This window comes from Osmerus mordax, chromosome 10, assembly GCF_038355195.1.
Source record: "Osmerus mordax isolate fOsmMor3 chromosome 10, fOsmMor3.pri, whole genome shotgun sequence".
NCBI lineage: Eukaryota > Metazoa > Chordata > Actinopteri > Osmeriformes > Osmeridae > Osmerus > Osmerus mordax.
The window spans coordinates 8,295,384-8,305,432 of record NC_090059.1 but is presented as its reverse complement, the minus strand read 5'-3'; the positions used below and the strand labels follow the sequence as shown (position 1 = coordinate 8,305,432).

Genomic DNA, 10,049 nt, shown 5'->3' with positions numbered 1-10,049 from the left:
TGCTCCAAGGAATATCCATCTTCCACAACACTCTAGCCAACAATGTGCACTAAGATAATGCTCATTCACACTGACGGGAAGCACCATACTCCTATAAGAGTTAGCCCGTGTGAATCTCTAGAATTGTGGCTCAATTCAAATATGCTGAATCGATTGGTTTCCTGAGACACGGCATGTTGTCCATTCATCAGATCAAACTCCCACTAAAATGTAGTCTCAAATGCTAAGCGTCACACCACTGGTTTAGTACACAAAGCTGCTACTTGCACAGAATTCTTACAGACTTCCCAGTGACACCAAAGCAAGAGGAAGTGTGTTCAGTAATAAGGAGTCATGAAAGCCTGGACACGCTGTGCACCAACAGGGCTCCTCTTACTCCTCTTCCAACAAAATGACAGGTGAAGCCTGCATTCTTAGCGCCATCCATCACTGCCAGCTAGGCTGCACTCGGGGTCACCTTCCCCATGGGCAAGGTTGGCAGAAAGGGGCCACAACCCTGACAGCAGGGGCACTTGCCCACGCCAACAGGGGTCATGCGGCCTATCAAAGGCAAGCATCTATCACTGACACCTGGATGGCATGTGTTCATTTTCTGGTAGCCAGTAGCTTTACAGTAACAGTGAGGTTAGCTTTGGAAGTTGTAACGCCCTGAATGAAGTTTTTACTGTGATCCACAGAAGGTAATTCAAACTGTCGATTTCTGCCTCAACAGAACCACAACGTTTTGATGGAGACCATCCTCAGGAAGGAGAGCTCATCCATACAGGAGAAGACATCATCCATACAGGAGAGGACCTCTATGCTGGAAGAGAACTCGCCCCTGCAGGAGAATACCTCATCCATACAGGAGGAGAACTCGCCCCTGCAGGAGGAGACCTCATCCATGAAGGAGGACAATGTCTGCATGCAGTGTGCCAACTCCTGTCCTGAGGGCTGCTCCTGTGCCTGTCACAAAGAAGACGATTGCATAGACCGCTGCTGTGACACTGCTGCACTGCTGTTTGTAACACTTGTTGCACTGATGTTGATTGGTTGTGCTGTAACACTTGCTGCACTTCTGTTTGTAACACTTGTTGCACTGCTGCTGATTGGTTGTGCTGCGACACTTGTTGCACTGCTGTTTGTAACACCTGTTGCACTGTGTGCTGTGAAACTGAGAATTGCATCAGCCTGATTGGTCTGTTCTGTGAAACGTTAATTAATTGATGTTTTAGGTTGATTGATGTCATAGCTGACATTGTCAGTCTGGATAATTTGTGAGAGATATATGATATATACTGTACATCAAACTGAATGATAATATGTATCCCTGTGTCATAGAGATGTTTGCATTACCACTCTTATCTGCTTATTATAGAAAAATGTATATAGTAAATTCTAGTTGAATATGGCAAGTCAAAATCTGTCTCTCAAAATCAAGAAATAAAAAACTACACTTCCTTTGACTGCAGCACCTTGTAACAACCTTTTCTTGACCAGTGCCACATAAGATTACATTTTTCCTCCCATGAACCATCAAGATCTGTATATGTTTAGTGTTTTGCACCTCCCTGCCACAGTAAATTCAGTGTTTGTATAACATACATGGCGAATAAACCGAATTCTGATTCTGATTCTGATTCAAAGATTTTCCAGCAAGCTTATTTGTTGTATTTGTTGGGAAACTTTTGTTCAAAACTCCAAACATCATGGCTGTGAGGTGAGTATTTGCCTGTGTCGCCGCGCAGTGTGTCCTGTGTTCAAGGGACTATTTGGAAGCGTCCCGCGGCTGAATCGACGTGTGTGTGCTGCATGTGTATGTAGGCTGGAGAGGAGGAGAGCCTTCTGGACTCGCTTGTTAAGATCCATCGAAGAATCTGACCGTGAGATATTGATCATGAGTTTACAGCCTCGGTTCTTCATTTGCAAGTGTGCATAGGAAACCCACCTCCTGTGTTGCTGTGCGGATTTATAAAGTGACAGAAGAAACAAACTTTGAGCCGACCACACCAGACAAAGAAATTCCAAAGAACGACAACGTGTTTAATAACACAGCTGATTTCCTGCGACAGCAGTGACACAAACAGTGCGGTACGCGCAAACAAAGACTACTGGCGACGCTGTCACAATCTGTCATGGAACGAGAGGTACCTTTCGTCCACCCTGAATGGACTGTGGCTTTGTCCTTCACATTTTCAAACATATAAAGAGGGCAGAGAGCGTGTCAATGGCCGCAAACTCCGACAAGCTACATTCTTTTTGTCCCTTTTATGTGCTGCGGAGTTCTGGTAAACACCACCAGGAGGTAATGTGGTTGTGTGGCCAAGGGAGGGGGAAATGGGCCATCTCTCTTTTCAATTTCAGACTGTGTTCCATTGTGCTGGGGCCTGTACTAGCTCCAAGATGTTAGTGTGGCGGGAGGCGGGGTCCCACACTAGCCCCCCCCCCCCCCCTCCTCCCACCAAGATGATGCGGCGGGAGGAGAGAGGACACAGGGGTCAACGCTGGAGCATTGAGGGGAGACGAACACCCTCTGTGCCCATCTAAGGTGTTGGCACCCCTGCCAAGTCAGATCTGTAGCTCCAGGCCACGACAGGTACAGGCCCCCCCACTATGACCCTTAAACAGTAGAAGGTAGGTACACCCCCTGACGAACACATTCATCTCTAGGGGTTAGTAGGGGTTATTTTTAATATTGTGTTCACGATTACCTGACCCGAATAGCCACCTGATTAGGCCAGATGATCAAACATTATAGGTGGTATCCTGTACACCCTAGTACAGTTGGATCTCTGGGATGCTATGGAACATTAGTTCTCATTAAGTACTTTAGTTGTCTGGAAAGATGATGTCATACAGTGAAACTTGACTCTTAACACTACTGCGGGATCTAGGTAATGAAGGTCATGCTGTCTGTCTCTTGAAATAATTGTTCAGTTCATGCCTTGCTTTTGTACAAAACAAAACACTATTGAGCAATGACTTAACGCAGGCAACTAAATTCTAAAGTGACACATTTGTACAGTCATTTCAGATAAAGGGATGACCCTTAATAATGGCTCAGGGGGTAGAGAGGGTCATCTGCTAATTGCAAGGTTGGTGGTTTGATCCCCGATTCCTGCTCGCTGTGTGTCAAAGTGTCCTTGAGCAAGACACTGAACACCATGTTGCTCTTGATGGGCAGGCCAGCACATGGCAGTTCTGCCACCATCAGTGAGTGAGTGTGTGTCTGTGTGAATGGGTAAATGAGAGGCAAAAATGTAAGCGCTCTGAGTGTCACTATGGTAGACAAGAGCTGTATAAATGCAGTCCATTTACCATTTACTCAATAAGAGTTGGGCAGGTTCTGAGATTCAGCCAATGTCTGACTCAAGACCAACAACAACACATGAAAATGTCATAACAACACAATTACAGTACACTGTTTTGTGATTGTCCGATTCAGCCAACGTGTAAATTTAGCTTGCTAACACAGCTAACCTCACACCACTTTGGATTATACAAAAAAAAACAAAAAAAACAGTGAAGTTCACAGATTCATCAGTCAGACAAGTATAGCTTTTTGTCCCATTTCTTTGCTGCTTGTGTAAAAACCCAGCAGTGACTGGCTTCCCATTGTGGTAAACACCACCAGGAGGTAATATGGTTTTGTGGCCAGGATGAAAAATGTACTTCTCTCTTTTCAATTTCAGACTGTTGTCCCCTGTGTTGAGGCACGTGCCTGGGCTCCATCCTGTTTTTGACCTCAAACCTGCGTCGTGATGAGTAGACACTGGTAGACAAATGATGTCTTGGCTGAAAAAGTGTCTGGCAAAAAGCATGTGAGTTCATATCAACACTTTGTTGAGAGAGGACCTTCAGATACAGTAGCATTCTGTCGCATTTTAATGGCTACAAATTGGTTTCATTCTCTCAACGCCTTTTCAATTCAGGATTTAATGGCTTATCACCTTGTAGGCTTATGACAAACGAAATACCTTTATCTCCCAATAATGATAAAGGGAGTTCTTAGTCACTGTTAAATTGAAAAATGTAAATTGTTAAATCATTCTTTTTGTTACTTGAAGATTTGGCTTGACATTGACCTTTTATACATTTAGCAAACACTTTTATCCAAAGCTTCTTGCAAATACAGTTAGAAAGTACAGCACAAGATCAAGGATCAGAAGTGCACAGTTCTGCTGAATTTTGGTCAAGGAAATGTCTATATTTTCAAGCCACATGGCATGATCCTTTTTCAACCGTCTTCTTTTCATTGAATGATAGAGACGGGTTTAGAAGTACTATCCCACTACTTTGCACCTCTATTTTATTTTGCAATAACTTTGAGCTCCTAAAATGATGTGGGCTTGTGAACAATACAGTGCATATAATAGTCTGCCCTTGTTTTGTTTTGATAACTTTAACAAAGTTTGCACTGGCTTGAGTTCAGGTTCAAGTTTTATTTGCTCATTTCACCATAAGCAGTACAGTACAGACAGTATAATGACATGTCATGCCTCACAGGCCCATGGTGCTACATAGTCAAACCGAAAAGTCAATACCATTTGAAAGCGAACTAAATCATAAGAGGTGGGAGGAAGGCTCCTGGTGTCTACATAGAGGACGCGCGTGGCAGATCTTGGGTCACTCACTGGGTGTTCAGAGTCCTCACAGCGTGGGGGAAGAAGCCTTTAATCAGTCCAGAAGTGTGGGCCCACACTGCAACCTTCTGCCCGACGGCAGGAGCTGGAAGAGGCCGTGGGAGGGGCGGAAGGTTCACGACGCTGGAGGCTGCGCTGTGGCACCGTGAAGCGGTCCAGGATAGAAGGGAGGTGTGCAACACTTAGCTTTCCAGTTGTGCTCACTGTCCACTGAAGGGCATTTTTGCCTCTGTGCGTCGTTACCATTCCCAGACACATTTACATTTAGTCATTTAGCAGACGCTCTTATCCAGAGCGTGGTCCCACTGGTTCCTCTGAGAAACCTGGTGCCCTAGCGGAACCTGCTGAACCTGGATAACCTAGTGAGGATGGGTGTGGGGAGACTCGCTCTCTTCGGCTGGCACAGGAAGTACAGGCACTCTTGAATACTGACGTGGTGTTGGTGGTCCAAGGGAGTTCATCCATAATGCCCCCCCCCCCCTTCATTCACAGATGCATGACTAGCCTCTCGAAGCACCTACTGATGAATGGGTGTCAGGGCAACGGGGCGATGGTCTTGAAGACTGTCCGTCACATCATCAGTGCCCTTTCTGATGAAAGCGGTCACCGCTTCTATGTGTTCTTGAATGTCGCTGTGATTGCTGTAAACGGCTGGCAGCTGTTGTGGCTTCTGAATGGGCTCGGCCCGTTTAGGAACTGGTTTGTCTGCCAGAATTAGCATAACTGAGGTGTGGCGTTAACATCCAAGGTGGGCTACAGGAAGTGGCTTTGTTTCCCGTTTATCCCTTTATCAGCGTTCCTCTGAAACTGAAATGAAATGCGACGCCCTATTTTAACTCTGTATAAAACTTAAACTTTGTATAATTGCGCAATTGCACCCGACTACATTTTCCAAACTTGAAACAGATGAAATGTGCATTTGAAAACATTTATAGTGAGACATTTTGTACATTCAGCCTGTGTGTGGAGAAGACAAAGCAATTACACAGCCATTTTCATCTCAGACATTTCCAATCATAGAATAATGGCTACGTGATTGTGAAATGAAGCAATTATGTTGTGTACAGTAAGCATTGGAATATGTGAAATGACCTGTACCCTCCATATAAACACAAGGTAGCATGGCCCAAGACCTCATCTTACATTAAACAGCGTCACGATCCAGTCCACCGATGCCGTCAAACCAGATTAACCAGGTCACACACCTTCCCAGCTAAGTTGCAACCACCACTTGGCGTTGAATTTCTGACTGACTTCATTTCTCTCCAGTCTCCCATGTAAGAGGTGCTCTACTAAGACAGAATAAGGACACCAAGAGTAAGGACACATAACCAAACCGACTTGAGGTAAGAATGTTATTCCTATTATCCATTCATAATGCTTCCCTCTCTCTTTTCCGCATCTCATTCACTATGATTTAAGGCTGTAATGGAATTTCATTACTTATGATTGAAAACCAATGGGCTTCTGAAAGGGGAATGAGATGGAAAGGTGCACTCAAAATGCCAGCGTTACTCGCCAGATGCCAGCGATCTAATTTGCTGTCATTGATAATAAATGCAGGGCCTGTAAATGGCCCAGATAAGATGTTATTTCAGCATCAGGGTTATCACTTAATGTCTGATAATGCCATTTGGGAGCAGTCACTTCCGACAGTTAAAACAAAGGCCCTAACGTTGGCTATAGAAAATATTAATCACAACCAGAATTATTGTTAACCTGTCAAATGAATGTGATTTTACTAGATAAGGTGCTGACAGAAGTACTTAGTCGGAAATGTTTGAAGTTTGAGCATCGAGCGACGTGCTAGAACCAGTGGTCTGATCAATTATCAAGAATCTCACCCAAGAATTTAAAAAACGATTCATTATTTTCAGTAAGTCTTTTTTTTACGCCATCCCTTGGGTAAAAAGAACATTGTCATAAAACCAAACAGTACTCGTCTTCTCCTTCCCAACAGATGGACCTGACAGTCTGAGTGGCACAATATCAGGAAAGTTAGTTACCAGATATGTATCAATTAAACCCCAACTAAATGACCTTGGTGATGAAGCAAATTCAGTGAGCAAAACCAGTCACACAGGACAGACACATGATCGTACCTGCTTCCATCATGTGGTCAACACGAGGGTCGCGTTGACATCTTTGTGGTGTCCCGCAGTGTCGGGTCTGTTCACCCAACAGTTACCAGGGTTACGAATGTGTCCCTGGTACGAGCTGTCATCTCAACCACCTCCATCTCATCTTGTCCCGTGAAAATCTCGGAAGTCAAACCAATCTGATTCACGGTCCTCTCCCTCATGAGCAGGGTTCCTTTACTGAAGGCCCGAGACAGAGCATCATGGGAAAGGGTACCGGCGATGACTGGGACGAGAAGCATCCGGACACGCGGCAGACGCAGCCGGACAAAACAGACGGTCAAAAGTCGGACGGCGAACAGAGCGGCTGTGCGAGGTGTTGCATGGGAACCAGGAAGTGTTTGATGAGTAATGAGTGTGGCAGGGCCCTGAACATCTCCAGCGTCATTGCCATGTGTGGCATGTGTATCGGCATGTGGACATGTAAGTATGACCTAAACAAGACAAGGCGTCACCGCGAAAGACGACACAAATATGTTTGCCTAGCTATTTTTCCGTGTCGGTTTCTGTGGCATGTGCGTCATCGTAACAGGAAAACAATGGTGTTCTTGAGCGGATAGAATGAGTGTAATGACATGGAATGTGTTAAGACTCACGGTGGAAAAGGGGTTTTGACTGTGTGTGTCACCTGCTTGAAATGATTGGCCACTTCTTGAAATAGTTATTACTTTTGAAATGCTTTTGTGAAATGTGCTTTCCAATCTGAGTGCCCATGTTGCTGTGGGAAGCATCTAAAAGATTAGGGTTCCATGTTTTTATATTCATGCTAGCTTGCTGAAAGTTAAAGGTTTTTTTTCTTTTCTTTTCATGCAGAATCCCACCTTGGATAAAAGGACCCAATTTTTTACAAAGGACGAGCATATTCTCCCACTCCACCTGGCAGAACACTTAAACGCTCTAATGCATTTTGACATGCTTGTTCTCATTTCAAGGTTATGCGGATTGATGTAAATAATAAGCCCTTAATCAGAAGTTATATCACACCAAAGCTAGTTTTAGGAAACACATTTATCATTGGGTACATTTTCAGGTCACAACGCTCCATTGCTAGCTTCCGATGGTGGTTGATACCTGGGTTTGTACCTTTGGCAGGTCAGGATGGTGCTCCATGAAATCTACATACACAAATCTACATACAACAAAATCATTATGCAATAGGAATCAATCTGAGTGCCCATGTTGCTGTGGGAAGCATCTAAAAGATTAGGGTTCCATGTTTTTATATTCATGCTAGCTTGCTGAAAGTTAAAGGTTTTTTTTCTTTTCTTTTCATGCAGAATCCCACCTTGGATAAAAAGACCCAATTTTTTACAAAGGACGAGCATATTCTCCCACTCCACCTGGCAGAACACTTAAACGCTCTAATGCATTTTGACATGCTTGTTCTCATTTCAAGGTTATGCGGATTGATGTAAATAATAAGCCCTTAATCAGAAGTTATATCACACCAAAGCTAGTTTTAGGAAACACATTTATCATTGGGTACATTTTCAGGTCACAACGCTCCATTGCTAGCTTCCGATGGTGGTTGATACCTGGGTTTGTACCTTTGGCAGGTCAGGATGGTGCTCCATGAAATCTACATACACAAATCTACATACAACAAAATCATTATGCAATAGGATACAAAAAATATTTGGATCGGGAATGACAATCAATGCACCATAGTCCCATTTACTTTAAACAGGTCTTTTGTGTGTTTATGTATTTGAAAGTATTTTTGCTTCCCTCTGGAAAATTAGTGTCAAACATCAATGTTTGTATCCCCCCTTTCCCCCCTTGTGACGCATTGTGTTGCCTCCTGGTATGAAATGCACTATGTAAATACAGTTTGATTTGCTTTGATTCGATAGAAGCATAAGTATAAAACTATCATCGAGACCTTATTCGTATTCCATCTCCAATTGATGTTACTACTGAATTTAGAAAAGCTCAAAGTGTTTTTTGAGAAGAACAGATCAGTGCTCCCTGAGGCCTCTCCTTGTGTCGAAATAAGTTTGACACGAGATGCACTCAGGAGGACCTCTCCCCCCAGCGTTTGGATCACCTGTCGACCGGCGGGACCAGGCGTGGGCAGGGGGTCAGAGGACAAGGCATTGTTGGAAGAGCGCTGCCGAGACGGCACAATGGCCTCTGGGTCTCTGAAAGGAAGTTATGTATGGCCTGGCCGCTTAGACAGTATTTCAATTATTCATTTTCCTTTTATTTATTTGATTTCAAAGAAAGAAAGGAAGAATAAAAGACAGAAAGAAAGAAAGAAGGAAAGAAAGAGGAAAGAAGGAAAGAAAAAAAAAGACAGTTAGAGGAAATAGGGCAGGTAGATGGCTAGGTTATCCAGTCGTCAACTCTGTATCAAACATCTCGATCTCTGTGACCAATACTCAAGAATGTTCTAATTCCACCTGAACAGACCATTATGTCCACAGTGGTTCAGACATTATGACACCACACAATTTCAACTAACAAACCTCTGTTTACAACCATTATTGGGTTCAAGATGACCAACTCTACTTATTTACGTGTGTGGCGTGATTAGAGGGACGTCAGGCACTGCAATTGTCATGCTACTTCTGTGTATGTAACTGTGGTATTGAATTGCTCAAAATTGACAAATGGTTTACTGTAATAAATACAATAGGAATAAATCCATTGTCAAAATGCAAGTGTGTGAATTGAGGAGGGTGGAGGCAGCCCGACAGTATCCATCACCCCCTACTGCCTGCCCCCCCCCCCCCACACACACACACACACACACACACAGCCTTATCCCATCCCTCCCTCACCCCAGCTGAGGAAGGAGGCGAGGCAGACAGAGCTGTGAGAAAACGCAGATGAGAGAGGAAGCCACAGCAGAAGAGAGAACCAGGAAAAGTCCTCTTCTTCTTCCTCCTCCGTCGGTTAGATTACAGGGAGGCTCAGCCCGCTGTAGCCCAGCCTGCCTGCCTCCTCCCGGGGGTGGAGAGGCTGGGGTGTGAGAGGGCTCCCAGGGGCGGGACTTTGAAGAACCCTCACGGGCGCAGCCCCGCCTCTTACTCCAGACCAGGGGATAATCACTCTTTGATCATCCTGTGCTCTTCCAACTTTCTCTCCCTCTCTCTCTCCCTCTCTCTCTCTCCCTCTCTCTCTCTCCCTCTCTCTCTCTCTCTCTCTCTCTCTCTCTCTCACACACACACACACACACAGTATTCTAGACGCGTTCGAGACGAGCGGGAATGTGATGTTCACGTCACCCCTTTTTCTCTGTCACTGTGGTGCAGCAGCAAAGCTTCAAAGAGCCCTACATTGAAAT

The 10,049-nt window shown here is 44.6% G+C and overlaps 1 long non-coding RNA gene across 1 annotated transcript; it reads left to right on the top strand.

Annotated features, from left to right (window-relative positions):
- The first annotated feature begins 5,861 nt into the window (after positions 1 to 5,861).
- LOC136950873 (uncharacterized) lies at positions 5,862 to 7,919 on the top strand. Its single transcript, XR_010877515.1, has 3 exons — positions 5,862 to 5,968; positions 6,931 to 7,183; positions 7,574 to 7,919. It is a non-coding gene; the product is annotated as an uncharacterized lncRNA (long non-coding RNA).
- Positions 7,920 to 10,049: the final 2,130 nt, after the last annotated feature.